Below are 18,491 nucleotides of genomic sequence, written 5' to 3'. Positions count from 1 at the left end.
CCCGCCCGGTCCGCGCGCCGCCGCACTGCGGCTCCCACGGATCCCTCCGCGCCACTCTCCAGACTGTCGGGCCCGCGGCTTTCTCACTCCTCACAGAGTTGGGTTTATGGTCGGCCGCGCGCGCGCGCGCACCCGTCGCGGGACTACTTTCCGTCGCCATGCGCCCCGCCCCCTGTGCCCACTCTACTTTCCTCCTCGGCGGAGGGGCACCGCTCGGCTGGCGCGTGATGCGTCCCTGTGTGACACGCGCCGCTATTGGGTCTGGGCCACGGCGGAAATAAGAGCGCGGTGCCGATTGGTCTGGCCTTCCCTGCAATGCGTCAAACTGGGGCGAGCCACTGTGTGGTGCTGGTGGGCAGCCTGAAATGTGTGATTGTGTGGAGCCGTGAGGCGTAACGAGGCTAAGGGGAAAATTGTGTGACTGTTAGAGAAGCAAATACATCGTCTTCGTGGTCAGGGAGTGGTAAAAAGGATGGCGGAAGGTGCAGAAGTACTTTCTTGGTTCTCCCCTCCGACAGATGGAACATGGTGCAATCCAAAATGCTGGTCTGGAAGCCCCGCCCCCAATTGGGCCCTCGGGGTGGCGGGGTCTTCAAGGTTCAGCTTTTAGCCTGAAAGTTCCGCTCTTCGGCCGTCGGGGCAGGTGTCTGCACCGTGAGACACACTCCACAGGTGTGCGAAGTCCCTGTCCTCGCTTCACTTCGCTTATAATCGGTTCAGGGTGTGTGAAACGGGCTGTTCCAGGACAGCCCTGGGAACAAGGTATTAATTCAGTAATTCATTCAATAAGCCTCAGTGCGGTGCCTGCTGTAATTCAGGGACCTGTGGTTGGCTGGGAGGGGGATACCAAACTTCCCAACCATTGTCTTGCTGTCTTGCAGACCACCTGAGTCTTGCACTCCTTGTTACAGGGTTCCAACCACAGAAGGAAGAAGAGTGGGAAAGTTAGCTGAGGCTATTTACTGGCGCGCAGAAACGGCAACACCCCCCCGCCCCCTAACTTCTCTTGTTTTGAATTAGGGCTATATTTGCGTCTGTGCCCTGCCCCCTCTCGGTGATTGGCTGACGAGTGTCAAGTGAGTCCAGCTGGACCAATCTTTATGTTACACCTGGAACAGGATGTAGGCTGAGCCAATGAGAGGCCTTCCCTGGGTTTTTGGATCTAGACTTTTGGGGGCAGGAAGTCTTTTCCTTTTGTGTGGTGAGGCTGTGAAGAAATAGATCTGGACCTATCTATACATATTAAAAAGCAGAGACATTACTTTGCCAACAAAGGTTCGTCTAGTCAAGGCTGTGGTTTTTCCTGTGGTCATGTATGGATGTGAGAGTTGGACTGTGAAGAAGGCTGAGTGCCGAAGAATTGATGCTTTTGAACTGTGGTGTTGGAGAAGACTCTTGAGAGTCCCTTGGACTGCAAGGAGATCCAACCAGTCCATTCTGAAGGAGATCAGCCCTGGGATTTCTTTGGAGGGAATGACGCTAAAGCTGAAACTCCAGTACTTTGGCCACCTCCTGCGAAGAGTTGACTCATTGGAAAAGACTCTGATGCTGGGAGGGATTGGGGGCAGGAGGAGAAGGGGACGACAGAGGATGAGATGGCCGGATGGCATCATTGACTCGATGGACGTGAGTCTCAGTGAACTCCGGGAGTTGGTGATGGACAGGGAGGCCTGGCATGCTGCAATTCATGGTGTCGCAAAGAGTCGGACACGACTGAGCGACTGATCTGATCTAATCTGATCTGATGACCTTTTGGAAGGGAAGTTATGACCAACCTAGATAGCATATTAAAAAGCAGAGATTATTACTTTGCCAACAAAGGTCCGTCTAGTCAAGGCTATGGTTTTTCCAGTGGTAATGTATGGATGTGAGAGTTGGACTGAAGAAAGGTGAGCGTCGAAGAATTGATGCTTTTGAACTGTGGTGTTACAGAAGACTTTTGAGAGTCCCTTGGACTGCAAGGAGGTCCAACCAGTCCATCCTAAAGGAGACCAGTCCTGGGTGTTCATTGGAAGGACTGATGCTGAAACTCCAATACTTTGGCCACCTCATGAGAAGAGTTGACTCATTGGAAAAGACCCTGATGCTGGGAGGGATTGGGGGAAGGAGGAGAAGGGGACGACAGAGGATGAGATGGCTGGATGGCATCACCGACTTGATGGACGTGAGTTTGAGTGGACTCCGGGAGTTGGTGATGGACAGGGAGGCCTGGCGTGCTGTGATTCATGGGGTTGCAAAGAGTAGGACAGGACTAAGCGGCTGAACTGAACTGATGACCTTTTTCACACCCCAGAGGAGACAATAAAACTGAATCCAGGGAGAAGCGATGAAGAGGTGGAGTGAGAGAGTCCTGTTACCGTTCCCTTCCCTGATTCCAACTTGAGGCCAGCTGCACACTATCATGCCAGGATTTTGATTATATGAGCTATTAAAAGTGTCCCATTTATCCCAAGCTGGTTTGAATTGAGTTTCTGTCACTTACAACCAAAGAATTGTGATGGATGTGACCCAAGCTAAACTCTGTCTTGGTCATCAGCGTTGGCCCTGAAACAGAGAGGGCCAAGGACCCAGTCATCATTTGCTGAACAAATAAGCAAAGGAAGTCACACACATGCTCTCTCTTCCTGTTTCTCCTCTCCATGTCTTTGAGTCTCAATTTCTACCAGGAAGACCTTAACTTCTGAATTACTTAGGCCTACAAAACAATAGATGTACTACTATCAGCACGTTTGAAGACGTACTGTGTTCCAGGCACCATTTCACCTGCTTTGACTGCGTTAGTTCATTTAATTCTTACAACCTCCCTATGAGTTTGTTACTTTCACTTTCCACCTTTTGAAACTGTTTTATTGCCACTGGAATTAGATGAGATCAGAGAGGTATAAAGCCTTGACCAAGAACAGAGAAGTGAAGTAGCTTGCCTATGGTCACACAGTAGGAGGCAGAGTCAGGATTTTAATGCCAGCAGTTTGACTGAAAATCCCACAGTCTTAACCACATTATACTACAGGTGGGAGAGATCTTGTTTTCCATTATCCATTTTCTCTGTTTTCCAGCCTAATAGAATTTTAGCTGGGCACATTGCCATCCTAAGTAAAAACGACATTTCGTAACCGTCCTTGTGGTTATGAGTCCTCATTTGACGGAATTCTGGCCCAAAAGGATGTGAGCAGCAGTAATACGTGAAACTTATGGGTATAACCTTAAAGGGACAGGACATACCTTCCCTTTTCTTCTTGCCTGCTGGTAGAGCGGCCATGAGACCAATGGTGACCATACTCACCTGGGACTTTGATGATTTTCCTGAGGAGAGCCCACTTTTCCTTCCCCAGGGTCAAACTTTTATTTGAGAGGGAAATAAACTTTTATATTGCTTAAGCCACTGGTATTTTGGATCACTTGGTTATAACATATACATGTCCTCTCTTTGGTTACTGCCCTTGTTTTGGTGGAAGCCAACTTGTGCCTAATTTAGTGAGAGGTCATGGGGTTCAGGTGTTAACCAGTCATCATGTCCTACTTCCATACCTCTGATTGCTTCAGAGCCAATTGTTTGACTTTTTATCTCTTTTTTAAATTTTTTTTGTATTTTTTTGCATGTGTGACATAATTTACACTCAATAAAATGCCACAGATCTTAAGTATTCAGTTGAATTGTGTACACCCATGTAACCACCACCCAAGACAAGTTATAGAACACTTCCATCACCCCAGAAGTTAGATCCCTGTGGCTCTTTCCAGTTGATTCCTGTTCCCCTCAAGCAACTATTGTTCTGGCTTCTGTCATTGGAGATTAGTTCTGCCTGTTCTAGAATTTTGTAGAAATGGAATCCATATAGCATGCGTTTTTCTGGTCTTGGCTTCCTTCACTCAATGTAATATTTTTAAGCAAAAGTTGCATGGAACATACTTACACTGAAATATATTTTTTGTTGATCTGGAACTCAAATTCAACTGGAGTCCTGTATTTCTAATTGCTAAATCTGATGATCATAATCTCAAGGCACTTTCTTCCCAGTTTGGGAAATAATCTTAAGTGACCTTACGGGGACCAACAGGCTTTGTGGTGTCCTATGCTACAGCCCGGCAAGAATCGTGACAGCAGCTTCAAGTTTTCTGACTTTTGGAATGATCAATTAACTAAAGCCCAACCCCATTATTGTCAGGGAAATTCACGTTAAAATCACAATAATATACCAGTCCACATCCTGGCCAACCACCAAGCCATAATGCTATCTGTTGCTGGGCCCACAGCAGCATCTGGTGGCCTTGTTCTTTCTCTGGCCTCATCTCCTGGTGCTCTCACCTTTACGCTCTCTCTCAGCTGCATCAGCCTCTCTGCTGTTGCTGGAACACATGTGGCTGATACCTGTGTATGAACCTCTGGATTGCTTCCTCTCCTTCAAATGCTGTCCCCACAATAGTTATGTGGTTCGTCTCCTCCTTAGCTTTGTTCAAGTGACACGTCCTCAGTGATGGCCTCCCTTGATCATCCCATTTAAAATTGTAACCCAACACTCCAGACTCCCTTTCCTATGCCTTATTTTTTCATAGGCATGACCGCCTTCTCAACTATGATATACTTTTCTTATTTATTCTATTTACAGTTTGATTCTTCCACTGGAATACAAGCTCCATGAGGTCTGGTCTTCTTTTTCTTTTTAAATTTTTGTTTATTTATTTACTGTTGCCTGTGCTGGGTCTGCCTCGCTACACGGGCTTTTGTCTAATTGCAGAGAGCAGAGGGCTACTCTCTGGTTGTGGTGCATGGGCTTCTCATGGCAGTGGCTTCTCTTGTCGTGGAGCACGGGCTCTACAGTGCTGCGGGCTTCAGGAGTTGTGCCTTGTCTCATCAGTTGCAGCTCTCAGGCTCTAGATCACAGAATCAGTAGTTGTGGCGCACAGGCTTAGTTATTCTGCAGCATGTGGGATCCTCCTGAGTCAGGGATCAAACCCACGTCTCCTGCATCTGCAGGCAGATTCTTTACCACCGAACCACCAGGGAAGCTTGGGTCTAGTCTTTCTATTTTGTTCATTGTTGTATCTTCAGTACCAAAAGCAGAGCCAGGAATATAACAAGTGCTCAGTAAATATTAAAAAAAAATAACTAGATAAAAATGGGGAGGTGGAAATTCTCCTGCAGTGCTGCTGGGAGAATATATTGATACAGAGACTCTAGTGAGTGTCCCATTGAGAACAGGCTAGTTATAGTACAGTAACAACTGCAAAAACCTCAATTAACACAGTAAGTTTCTTTCTCACTCACATAAAATCCACCAAGGGTCTTAGTCTCTCCATGGGACAGCTGTCCTCCCTGTGGTTACTCAGTGTCCTGGGCTCTTTTCTGTCTCCTGAAGTCCTCTGTGTTGCTACAGCACGGGAAGGGAGACTGAAGAATGTCCCAGGGAGTTTTCATTGTCTTAGTCGAAGTGACATCTGTCACTTCAGCTCACATTTCATTGTCCAGAACTGGCCACACGGTCCCATGTCACCGCTGGGGGATAGAGAAGTGTATTTTCTTGTGTGCCTCAGAAGAAGACATAGGAAACAGAATGTGGTGACCATATCATGGTCTTGGTCATGGAGAACTAATTGACCACCTCTATAGACAACTTGGACATGTACATTTGCTAAAAATCTAGTAATTCTGCTCTTAAATGTGTCCTTGGTCATTTCAAATTGTTTTTTTTTGTTTGTTTATTTTCGGTTTTTCTTTGGCCATGCCCCGTGGCTTGTGGGATCTTAGTTCCCTGATCAGGGATTGAATCCGTGTCCCCTGCAGTGGAGGCATGAAACCCCAATCACTGGACCAGCAGGGAAGTCCCTCAGATTGTTTTGGATGAGCTTCACAATAAGAACCACATTTTACATCATAACCCAGCCATGTTTCATATACATATATATATATTTTCAGAAACTATATATTTAGTCTGAAACAAAAAATTCAGAAACAGAACTTAGTCTTATTATGGGCAAGGCACTCTTGATGTTTTTGAAACTATTCCATTTCATGTTTCAGAAGTTATGTTCATTGTGACCTACTGATTCTACCAGCCTCATCGTGTGTGTAGGTGTGTGTAAGTGTGTGTGTATGTGTGTTAGCACTTCCTTACTTTCTTGCCTTATAGACTGTTTCAGACTCAAATTGTATAGTTCCTGCTTCAGTTCTAGAATCAATCATTTCTCTAAGGAACCTTGGACCCTTTTGTTGCAGAATGATGTTAGAAATGAAGATCTGGGCTCTGAGTGTCCTTGTTGCTATTGATGACTGCTTTTTAAAATTCTACCTCTTTGCATTATTATAGTTATTGCTCCAAGTATCCTTAAATTGATCACCTATCTATAATTACTACCATATTAATTTTTCTTTAAAAATCTTAATGGTTATCTCACGTGGTCTAGAGGCAGGTGAGACCAGGATTGGTTCAGTGGCTCAATGATGTAACAAAGAGCCCAGACTTTTTTCCCCTTCTGCTCTAGTATCTTCAGTATTTTCTGTCTTCAAGCTCATTGCTTGAAGACAGAAATATGGTGGCAAGATGGCTGCCACGGCTTCAGACCTTACTTCTCAAGGCAGTAACTGAAGTCAGGATGGAATGGAATAAGATTCTTTCATTTCCCTTTATCAGAGAGAATAAACCTTTTCTCAAAACCCCTTCAAGTTTTATTGGCACATAATGGATCACATGATCACTCCTAAGTCAATCGCTAGCAAACAGGAACAAGGTTTAGACCAATCAGGCTTCACCTTTTGGGGCAAGACTCGCTTTCCTTAGTACACTGCCACCTGACGCCTGGGCAATACTGGGGTTGGGTTAGCGAGAGGGACGTGTGGAGGGAAAAAGGTCCACCCCATGGAAATGGTTTGGATTTTTCTTGGGAAATTCCTGGGGTAAAAAAAGGAGGAGAGTTAAGTTATCTATGATATGGGGAAAGATTCTTAATCCTCTTCTTTGTGTGTGTGTGTGTGATAGTCGCCCTCAGTCGTGTCTGACTCTTTGTGATCCTAAGGACTATAGCTCATCAGGCTCCTCTGTCCATGGGATTCTCCAGGCAAGAATGTTGGAGTGGGTTGTCATCCCTTTTTCCAGAGGAATCTTCCCCTCCCAAGGATCAAACCCACATCTCCTGCATTGCAGGCAGATTCTTTACCATCTGAGCCACCAGGGAAGCCCAAGCCCCTTGCTTACTTCTTTCTATTTTGTCTCCAAACTTTTTCTCCCAAAGCAGTTTCCTCAAATTCACCTTCTCCCTCCTGAAGCTGACTCACCCCAGCATTACTGCGTGAGGGCGTCCAGGGCTGGAGGGTTGGCCGTACTGTCATCAACGTGTGGCTTCCATGTCTGCACACAAGCAGCTGTTACAGTCGCTAAGTAGCCTAGTCACTTCAGTCATGTCTGACTCTTTGCAACCCCATGGACTGCAGCCCTCCAGGCTCCTCTGTCTATGAGGAGGCATTCTCCAGTTAAGAATACTGGAGTGGGTTGCCATGCCCTCCTCTGAGGGATCTTCCCGACCCTGGGATCAAAACTGTGACTCTTCTGTTTCCTGCATTGGCAGGCGGGTTCTTTACCACTAGCGCCACCTGGGAAGCCCCAGTTAGCAGGAAGGCAAAAAAAAACAGGCCAAGAAGAGCATTTAGGGACTTCCCTGGTGGTCCACTGGCTAAGACTCCATGCTCCCCAGTGCACAGGGCCCAAGTTTGATCCCTGGTCAGGGAACTAGATCCCACATGTTGCAACTAAGAATTCAGATGCCACAACTAAAGATCCCACATGCTGCAGTGGAGATCGAAGATCCCACCTGTTGCAACAAAGACCCAGTGCAGCCAAATAAGTAAATAAATAAATATATCTTTAAAAGGAGAGCATTTAGGGTTGTCTCTGAGAAGATCAGTAGTTAGGGTAAATAATTCGAGATGCTGTAACAAACATACTGCTAAGTCTCAGTGTCTTAACACAAAACTATGTATCTCACTTACACGATGTCTAACACAGCAGTTCCTTTTAGGCAGATGGTCTACAGGGCCCCGGTTCCTTTTCTTTTGTGGTCCTGCTCTCCCCAGCGGGTTTCCCAGGTGGCGCTAGCAGTATAGAACCTGCCTGCCCATGCAGGAGATGTAAGAGATGCAGGTTAGATCCCTGGGTCAGAAAGATTCCCCAGAGGAAGCATGGCAACCCACTCCAGTATTCTTGCCTGGAGAATCTCCATGGACAGAGGAGCCTGGTGGGCTACAGTCCACAGGGTGGCAGAGTTGGACATGACTGAGTGACTGAGCACGCACGCATGCATCCCCTGCACACTCAGCCTTCTCTTCTGGATCCTCTATCCAGCCAGAATTTGGGAAAAGAGAAGGCACAGAACGTCATGTAGTTACTTGTCCTGGAAGCAGCACATGTATTTTGACCGTGTTTCATTGGCTAGAACCCAGCCCCATGGCCAGCTGTAACTGCAAAAGAGTTACTGGGAAACCTATCTGGCCATTTGCCCAACAAGAGGAAATAAGATTCAATGGACAGTGGACATTTTTTGCCACAGGAGATGACCCAGACGTTCCAAACGTCACTTCTGCTTGCATCCTGTTGGTCTAAAATTCTTCATGGCTGCTTCTAGCTATAAGAGAGGCTGATTTTGTAAAACTGATACTTAATAGATTTCTAAAACTATGATCGACTTAACTTTAAGAATTAATTTTGGGGAAGAATTGGCGTGTTCTCTTTTGAAATTTCCTCATTTGACTCCTACTAATGTGGGTTAGGATTATTTCTAGGTATTTTAAAGTATTTTTGCTGACAATGTGAAAGGAGCCCAATTTCCCACAACATTCTCTAGCAGCCCAGGATCTATCGACATGATGAGTTTTTAATAAGTGATCTTGAATCCAGCCTCCTATTGAAAGCATTAGTTGCTCAGTCATATCTGACTCTGCTATCCCGTAGACCATAGCCTGCCAGGCTCCTCTGTCCATGGAATTCTCCAGGCAAGAATACTGCAGTGGATTGCCATTCCCTTCTCCAGAGGATCTTCCCGACCTAGGGATCGAACCCGGGTCTCTCACACTGCAGGTAGCTTCTTTACTGTCTGAGCCACCAGGGAAGCCTCCTATTGAGGTTGATTCTAATACTATACCAGTTTGTTCTCTGGATTATTTCTAGGTTACTACAGATTTACCTTTTTTATCAGGGCCATTGCTGCTCAAGATATTGTTCTTTCTTTCTTTTTGCTTTTTGGCCCTACTGTGCAGCATGTGGGATCTTAGTTCCCTAACCAGGGACGGAAGCTGCGCCACCTGCATTGGAAGCTCAGAGTCTTGACTGCTGGATCACCAAGCAAGTCCCAAGACATCATTGTCTGTGCCATCACGATGCAACCTTTCTTAAAGGATGCTCTGTTTTTGTCTCCAGGATTTTCTTCCAAGTCACTGTCACCCATGCCCAAGGTTAGATGTGTGCAGACAGCCAATGACATCTGCAGGTTGACTGCTGCCTGACTGACATTTGTCGAAGAGGAAGCCTGCATTCAGACACGTTACAATGAGCAACCAAGAATCAGTATTATCCACGGATACATTTATTTATATATTTTCTGGATCATTTGATAATAAGTGGCAGGCCTCATGTCAGATTACCTCTAAATGCTTAAATGTGAATTTCCTAAGAACAAAGACTTGCTTATGGGATCACAGTGTGTGTGTGTGTGTGTGTGTGTGTGTGTGTGTGTGTTGCTTAGTCGTGTCTGACTCTTTGCAACCCCATAGACTGCAGCCCATCAGGCCCCTCCATCCATGGGATTCTCCGGGTAAGAACACTGGAGTGGGTTGCCATTTCTTTCTCCAAAAGGAATTATAGAAAGAAAGAAAGTGAAGTCACTCAGTCATGTCCGACGCTTTGCGACCCCATGGATTGTAGCCTACCAGGCTCCTCCATCCATGGAATTTTCCAGGCAAGAGTACTGGAGTGGGTTGCCATTTCCTTCTCCAATGTAACCATAGTACAATGATCAGAATCAGGAAATTCAGCAGTGATATAATAATCTAATCTACAGACCTTTATCAAAGTTTGTCAGTTGTTCAAAAAATGACCTTTATAGCAAAAAAAAAAAGTTTTGTTTTAAACCTTTATTTTACCAGTCAGGATGACATAGTCTATTTAGTTATCATATCACTTTCATTTGGAACAGTTCCTTGACCTTTCTTTTTGTTTTACGACATTGACAGTTTTGAAGGTTTCATGTCAGTTATTTTGTAGACTGTCAGTTTGGGTTGGTCAGATGTTTTCTCACAACCAGATTCAGGTTATATACTTTGAAAGAAGAAAAATTGTAAAAGTCATTCTGTGTCCTCAGTGCCTCTTATCAGGAGGCAGACAATGCATTTTGTCCCATTACTGCCCATGGTGATGTTTCTCACTGTAAAGTTACTCTTTCTCCCTTTGTAATTAATAACTAATCCATAGGGAAATACTCCAACACTGAGTGAATATCAGTTCTCACCAAACCTCCACTTGCTTGCTTTAGATGACTTCATTTTTCCCCCACAGATTGCTTTTCAAGAACCATCCTAAAAGATGGGATCTAAATTATCCAGTCTAAAAGATGAGATCCCCAAACATACATGTGGATGCGTCTTAAGTCACTTCAGTCATGTTCAATTCTATGCGACCCCATGGACTGTAGCCTGCCAGGCTCCTCTGGCCATGGGATTCTCCAGGCAAGAATACTGGAGTGGGTCGCCATTCTCTTCTCCAGGGGAATCTTCTCAGCCCAGGGATTGAACCTGGGTCTCCATCATTGTAGGCAGATTCTTTATCATCTGAGCCACCAGGGAAGCCTCACAAGTACAGAACTCTTCAAAGGCATGGCTGCAATGGGTGCTTTTCTGTCTTTATATGAATTATATATAAATCGTAAACCCTCATCATCTTTTTCACCCCAGAAGTGTAGGACAGCCTAATCTCCATCCCTCCATTAACCCTCTCCCAGGACATAAATGATGGGTACTACATTCAGCAAAGATGCTCCCAGGGGTCCATATTCGTGTCTGTAACCACTAAATGGCAGTGCACAGGACCATTTGCACATATTTCTGCCACCTTCTTTTCTTTCCTGGCAAAACTGTCACAGACATAAAATTTCTGGAGGGGGTGGCTTTGTACTCTGCAAACTCATCGCATGTCTCACCTTGGGGCAAGTGTCGTTGCTTTATTCCATTCATATGGTGAGCATCCCAGCTTGTGGGCAGTTCTGATGGGGAACTTGTCATCTGGGGACCGTGAACCTGGATGGCACAGTTGTATCAGCTTGGCTCCCCCCCTCCTAGGGGCTGGGACCAGCTCTGGCGCTGATGGAAGCAGACGTCGGCCTTGGCGGACCTGAAGCACCTGCCAGCAATGCCAATGCCGGTTCTTCCTCCAGATCCCGCTCTGATCCATACACCTGGCGCCCCAGTCTTCCCCAGGTCCCAACTGGATATTCTTTTGATTCCCACTTTTAAAATTAGGAAAGTGAGGTTACCATGGACCAGGGATACATAGATAGTGGCAAAGCTTGGGTTTGGGCACTGGCCTGCCTGGCCCCAAAGGCTGGGGTCTTGTTGTTCAGCTGCTAAGTCACGTCCGACTCTTTGAGACCTCATGGACTGCAGCACACCAGGCTTCCCTGTCCCTTACCATCTCCCTGAGTTTGCTTAAACTCATGTCTATCGAGTCAGTGATGCCATCCAACCGTCTCTTCCTCTGTCGCCCCTTTCTTCTCTTGCCCTCAATCTTTCCCAGCATCAGGGTCTTTTCCAGGATTTTGACTCTGATGCTATTCTGCTTCTGGAATTATTCATGGAGTTATCTAGAGGTCTTTGATAAGCTATTCAATAAAAGGCAGATCCAGCCCATGAATCCTTAAATATTCTCCCAAAGAGATGCTCTCTCCCCAAATGACACCTTTTGTCCTCAAAACAATTCTTAAGTTCTTGGATTCTTAGGGTTTCAAGACCAAAGCTAGGCAGAATCTTCATCTTCCCGTCTCCCCCCCCTCCCCCCGTAAAATGTCCCCTCCTCCTAGGGAGGGGGCAAGGAGAGATCCACAGGGAGATTTCAGTCTTCCCTAGGCTGCCTTCAAGAGTATGGCAGATTTTCTTTTCTGGAAATGGCTGCAAAAACCATCTAGGCTGCAGCAAGGCTTCTAGAACCTTGCTACTCCTGCATCAAGAGTGGAGTCTGTGTCTCCTTCCTCAGGAACTGAGAGGGCCTTGGTGACTGCCTTGACTAATAAAGTGGAAGTGATGTTATGTAATTCCAAAGCTAGCTCATAAAAATGCCACACACTTCTGAGCTGCTCTTTTGGGACACTTGCTCTTGGAATCCAACTGCCATACTGTAAGGAAGCTCAAGCAGCCAGAGGAAGAGGAGGAAAAGAAGCCTCAAGCCCTCAGTTCCAGCTGAACTTCTCACATGAGTGTGAGGACACACTCACATGAGTGTGGCATTTTTTTTTTTAATTTTGGCCATGCTACACAGCATGTGGGATCTTAGCTCCCCAACCAGGGATCTAACCTGTGTCCCCTCCATTGCAAGTGCAATATTAACCGCTGGATGGCCAGGGAAGTCTCCCGAAGTGTGCCATCCTGAAAGCAGGCAATGCCATGTGAGGCAGAGTCCTGTCATTACCTTCCCTGAATTGCAGTTTTGTGAGCAAAATGAATAGCTGTTGTTTTCAGCCACCAGGTATTGGGGGTGATTTGTTATGCAGCAATAGATAACTGTGACACACATGTAAAACTAAGTAGCTACCAGTTGTCTCTCGGTCTCCACAAGGGATTGCTTGCAGGATCTCTCCCCCGACTCTCCCATTAGATCCCCAAATCCTGAGATGCTTAAGTCCCTTACATAACATGGTATAGTATGTGTGCAGAGGCCATGGACGTTCTCATGTAGACTTTAAATCATCTCTAGATTACTTATAATACCTAATACAGTGTATTTGCTATGTAAATAGTTGTTGGAGCAACTATTCACAAATTCAAGCTTTTGCTTTTTGGAACTTTCTGGAATTCTTTCAAATATTTTTGATCTGAAGTTAGTTGAACCCATGGATGGGGAACCCATGGATACAGAGGGACTGTAATCAGAAAATGGCACAGCTGTTGCCTAGGTCCAGAAAGCATTTTTTGCACCGAGTCAGGGCCACACTCTCATCCAAATCCTTCAGAAGAGCAGAACCCTTGGAGTCAGGCAGGCACGAGTTATCAATCAGGAGAATTTAGTAAGATTATGTATCTCAAGTGCTTAGCCAAGAACATAGCATGTAACCGGTGCTCAATAACTGTTAGTCACAATTTACTAGGACTGTTCTATGGGTGGATGTGGAAAGTCTCTTGCTGGATATTCTCTCTCGAAGGTAGGCTGGGAGGCTTCTGAATCCCACCACACTTCCTTTGGGCTGAATTTCTCTGCCTAGAGTCAGAGAGCTTGCATGCTCACTCAGTCATGGCCGACTCTGTGAAACCATGGACTGCAGCCCGTGGATTGTAATGGAATTTTCCAGGCAAGAATACTGGAGTGGGTTTCCATTTGCTACTCCAGGGAATCTTCTAGACCCAGGAATCGAACCTGTGCCTCCTGTGTCTCCTGCACTGGTAGGTGGAGTGTTTGCTACTGAGCCACCTGGGAAGCCCAGAGTCAGAGAGATCTAGGTTTAACTAACTTGAGGCTCCTCCAGTTTCTGGCTGTGTAACTTTGTGCAAGAGACTTAACCTCTCTGTTTTTGAAGTCCACATCTGCAGAAAGTCAAAAGGTCATATTCCCTCCCTAAGGGGTTGCAATGAAGTTGGCTAGTGTGGAAGGCTTAACACAATGCCTGGCATACAGTAGGTGTCCATAGTGTGTGCTGAGAGAGCAGCGGGTATTCCCTCCACCCTCTGCAGAATCTCCAGGGATCGCCGTCCTCGCTCTGTCCTCCACCGCGAGTCTGACCGGGTAGGTGGTGGTGGTGAGAGGTCCAGAGAGAAAAGGAGGGGAGGGGTTCTTCTAGCCGGGTCAGCCCTGTTGTTCTCTCATTTCCCAGCAGCGGGCGCTCTGATGAAGTTAGGATTACAGCTCACCTCCATTGCGGTGACCATAGCTAGCCCCGTCTGCGCAGATCTGACTGCACGCGGTTTTGGCTCTCTTAAATGAGACAGGATTCTCAATGTCTGTCTTAAAATTAAGAAATCTGGCAGAGTCACGGGCTTTTATATTCACTATATTTGTGGAAGAAAAGTGCCAACCATCCTCTTCTGATGGAGAGAGAAAACCGACAAGTATTTATTCCTTTTAATAATAGAGATGATGTTATCACCATGGCAACAGATGATCAAGGAAGACAACCAATCAGAACTGCAGCTTTCTCCCGGAGGTTATTTTTCTCAAGACATGGCAACAATTTTTAGGAGACTCTCAGAGACTCTTTTGTTCAACTTATCCTTCAAGGACAGTCTTAAATGAACAGACCAGGTTGGTGACAGGAACTCAGCCTCCAGGTTGCACAGGAAAACCAGATGGGTGCTCTCAGTTTGCTTCCTTATGGGATGGATTTTTTAGATGGTTTATTATGCAAAACAGCATCTCTGTGTGTAGCTAGCTGCAGGGGAGAAAGGACATCTTTACCTCTTTTTTACATTTTAAACATTATTTTTATTAAAAATTTCAAATCACTTTTTCACACTCCCTTGGTTAATAGTTGGGGACTTGCATGTTAAAGAGCTGGTTCTGAATCTCTTGGGTTGACATTACAGAAAAAAGCAGCACCTTGATCTTGGACTTCTCAGCCTCCAGAAGTGTGAGAAAATATATGTCCGTTGTTAAAGCCACCCAGTTGAGGGGATTTTGTCATGGAAGCCTAAGCAGACTAAAATATTGAGTTCCCTTCTTCTGCCCATAGTCTCAGTGGCCCACAGACTAACACACACCTCTCTGTCACCTCTGTCCCCTAAACACTCCTGAACAAGGGATTTTTCCCAGATGAGCCTGAGTGGGTAGAGGTTGAGAAAAAGTTCTATTTTCCTAGAATTCTTCTCTGGTTGAGGCTTTGTCATAATAACCACTCTTCATCTTACTCCCTTTCCAGCTGTGTTATGTACACAATAAAAATACACACACAGAAACTGAGCTCTGTAGAGCTGCAGCTTCTCAACAGAAGCTCCTCTAAGTATTTTGAACAGAGAAAATTTAATGCAGGAGATTTACTAGCAAGGTGTCCATAGGGTCAGAAAAGTGAGAGCCAGAAAGGATGGTGGGGGCAAAAAGAACTAGCATATATCAGTCCTTCATTCCTTTTTTATGGCTGAGTAATATTCCATCGTAGGGCTTCCCTGGTGGCTCAGTGGTAAAGAATCTGCCTGCAATGTCAGATGCAGTCTGTGGTGTCGAAAAGAGTCAGACATGACTTAGCAACTAAATAACAACAACGTTCCATTCTATGGATATGCCGAACTTTGGATTTTTTTAAAAATATTTATTTATTTGGCTGTGCTTAGCCTTAGTTGTGGCATATAGGATCTTTTAGTTGCAGCAGATGGGATCTAGTTCCCTGACCAGGGATGGAACCCAGGCCTCCTGCTTTGGGAGCCCAGAGTCTTAGCCACTGGACCACCAGGGAAGTCTCCTGCCATACTTTATTTTATCTGTTGATGGCCATTTGGGCTGTTACTACCTTTTGGCCATCATGAATAAGGCTACAATGAACATAGGTATGCAAGTTTTTGTTTGAATACTTCAATATTTCTGTTCTTGGGTGATGAAAAATGCTCTAAAATCGATGGTGCTGATGGTTGTGCAGCTCAGGGAATATACCCCAAGCCACTGACTAGTACACTTTCAAACGGTGAGTTTTATGGTATGTGAATTATATATCACTTAAGCTGTTACAAAAACCCTGAAAACGCTCAAACTTAATTTTACATTTACCCACATACATTTATGATAGGAGGCAAAGCACACAAATTCTTCCTTCACAGGTCTGGACCTTTCATTCTCCAGGGCTTTGTCACGGCAAGATGCCCTTGTGTGTGTACCTGTGTGAGCTCAGTCGTGTCTGACCCTTTGCGACCCCGTGGACTGTAGCCCACCAGGCTCCTCTGTCCCTGGGATTTCCCAGGCAAGAATACTGGAGTGGGTTGCCGTTTTCTCCTCCAGGATATCTTCCCCACCCAGGGATGGAACTCGAGTATCCAGCATCTCCTGCATTGGCAGGCAGATTCTTTACCACTAGCGCCACCTGGGAAGCTCTTATGGTAGTTGCTTTTCTTACATGGCGGCTCAAGTCTCCAAGAGATCGAGATGGAACTGCTTGTCCTCTTAAAAGCTAGGTCCTGGACTGGCATAATGCCACTTCTGTCATATTCTGTTGGTCAAAGCAATCAGGTGTTCTGGCCCAATCAGTCTAAGATTACCAGGAATGAGTCTGTTGTATTGTTTATTCAGTTCAGTTCAGTCGCTCAGTTGTGTCCTACTCTTTGCGACCCCGTGAATTGCAGCACGCCAGGCCTCCCTGTCCATCACCAACTCCTGGAGTTCACTCAAACTCACGTCCATCGAGTCAGTGATGCCATCCAGCCATCTCATCCTCTGTCGTTCCCTTCTCTTCCTGCCCCCAATCCCTCCCAGCATCAGAGTCTTTTCCAATGAGTCAACTCTTCGCATGAGGTGGCCGAAGTATTGGAGTTTCAGCTTTAGCATCAGTCCTTCCAAAGAACACCCAGGAATGATCTCCTTCAGAATGGACTGGTTGGATCTCTTCGCAGTCCAAGGGACTCTCAAGAGTCTTCTCCAACACCACAGTTCAAAAGCATCAATTCTTTGGCGCTCAGCTTTCTTCACAGTCCAACTTTCACATCCATACATTACCACTGGAAAAACCATAGCCTTGACTAGACGAACCTTTGTTGGCAAAGTAATGTCTCTGCTTTTGAATATACTATCTAGGTTGGTCATAACTTTCCTTCCAAGGAATAAGCGTCTTTTAATTTCATGGCTGCGGTCACCATCTGCAGTGATTTGGGAGCCCCCAAAAATAAAGTCTGACACTGTTTCCACTGTCTCCCCATCTACTTGTTGTTGCTAAGTCACTTCAGTCGTGTCCGACTCTATGCGACCCCATAGACGGCAGCCCACCAGGCTCCCCCATCCCTGGGATTCTCCAGGCAAGAACACTGGAGTGGGTTGCATTTCCTTCTCCAATGCATGAAAGTGAAAAGTGAAAGGGAAGTCGCTCAGTCGCGTCCGACTTTTCGTGACCCCATGGACTGCAGCCCACCAGGCTCCTCTGTCCGTGGGATTTTCCAGGCAAGAGTACTGGAGTGGGGTGCCATCGCCTTTTTAGGGCTACCATAACAGTGTCTGCCAACAACTTAAGTAAATACAATCCTGCTGTTCTCCCACTGACCACCAGATAGCGCACTGGATTTAATATTAATACTTGACACTGAAGAAACATGCGGGGGTATAGCTCAGTGGTAGAGCGCATGCTTAGCATGCATGAGGCCCTGGGTTCAATCCCCAGTACCTCCATCTTTGTATTTTGTGTTTCCCTAGTGGCTTAGACGGTAAAGAATCTGCCCGCAATGCGGGAGACCCAGATTTCATTAGATCCCTGGGTTGGGAAGATCCCCTGGAGAAGGGAATGGCTACACACTCCAGTATTCTTACCTGGAAAATTCCATGGACAGGGGAGCCTGGCGGGTTACAGTCCATTGGGTCGCAAAGAGTTGGACAGGACTGAGTGACTAACACAACAGGTAGAAGAGCAGACACTGCTAAATGCTTTTGTTAATTTAGTTGAGATGAGACTTTTGATTTCTTTCTTTAAAAAAATTATTTATTTATTTATTTTTGGCTGCACTGGGTCTCATTGCTGTGCTTGGGCTTTCTCTAATTGTGGCGAGTCGGCTCTAGAGTGCAAGCTCAGTAGTTGTGGTATATGGGATCCTGCCAGATCAGGGATGGAACCCATTTTCCCTGCATTGGCAGACTGATTCTTAACCACTGCACCACCAGGGAAGTCTGAGTCTTTCAATTTCTTTATCTAAAAGCAAGTCTAGAAAAGACTTGGGCCTTTATTTCGTAATGTTTGTGGAAAGATAGAAGTAATCTTTTCCTGGTTTGATAGAGAAGACCTGCAGTTATTTATTCTTTAAAAAAAAAATACACAAAGGCTATTTAGTCTTCCTATCACCATGGCAACAAATAATCAAGGAAGACAGCCAATCAGAAACCTAGGCTTCTTTGAGAGGTTATTTTTCTTTGGAAATTGCAGCAATTTCTAAGAGAATCTCCAAGACTCCTGTTCAAAATCTCTTTCCCAGGACAGGCTTCAATGAACAGAGAACAGAGGAGGTTGGTAACAGAAAAATTCACTCAAGCCTTCTGGTTGTAAAGGAAAATAAGATGAATGTTTTGAGTTTATTCGTAATCTGTCGATTTATCGAAGCTGATTTGATTTACTGATTGATTTATTGTCTTTTG

At 45.6% G+C, this 18,491-nt stretch overlaps 1 long non-coding RNA gene and 1 other non-coding gene across 2 annotated transcripts; both read left to right on the top strand.

Moving 5' to 3' along the window:
- Positions 1 to 9: 9 nt before the first annotated feature.
- LOC129630916 (uncharacterized) lies at positions 10 to 3,525 on the top strand. The gene is made up of 2 exons (XR_008703813.1): positions 10 to 762; positions 1,021 to 3,525. It is a non-coding gene; the product is annotated as an uncharacterized LOC129630916 (long non-coding RNA).
- A 13,940-nt stretch (positions 3,526 to 17,465) lies between these two features.
- TRNAA-AGC (transfer RNA alanine (anticodon AGC)) lies at positions 17,466 to 17,537 on the top strand. Its single transcript has one exon. It is a non-coding gene; the product is annotated as a tRNA-Ala (tRNA).
- Positions 17,538 to 18,491: the final 954 nt, after the last annotated feature.

This window comes from Bubalus kerabau, chromosome 17 (genome assembly GCF_029407905.1).
Source record: "Bubalus kerabau isolate K-KA32 ecotype Philippines breed swamp buffalo chromosome 17, PCC_UOA_SB_1v2, whole genome shotgun sequence".
Lineage (NCBI taxonomy): Eukaryota > Metazoa > Chordata > Mammalia > Artiodactyla > Bovidae > Bubalus > Bubalus kerabau.
This window is presented reverse-complemented; position numbering and strand designations above follow the sequence as displayed.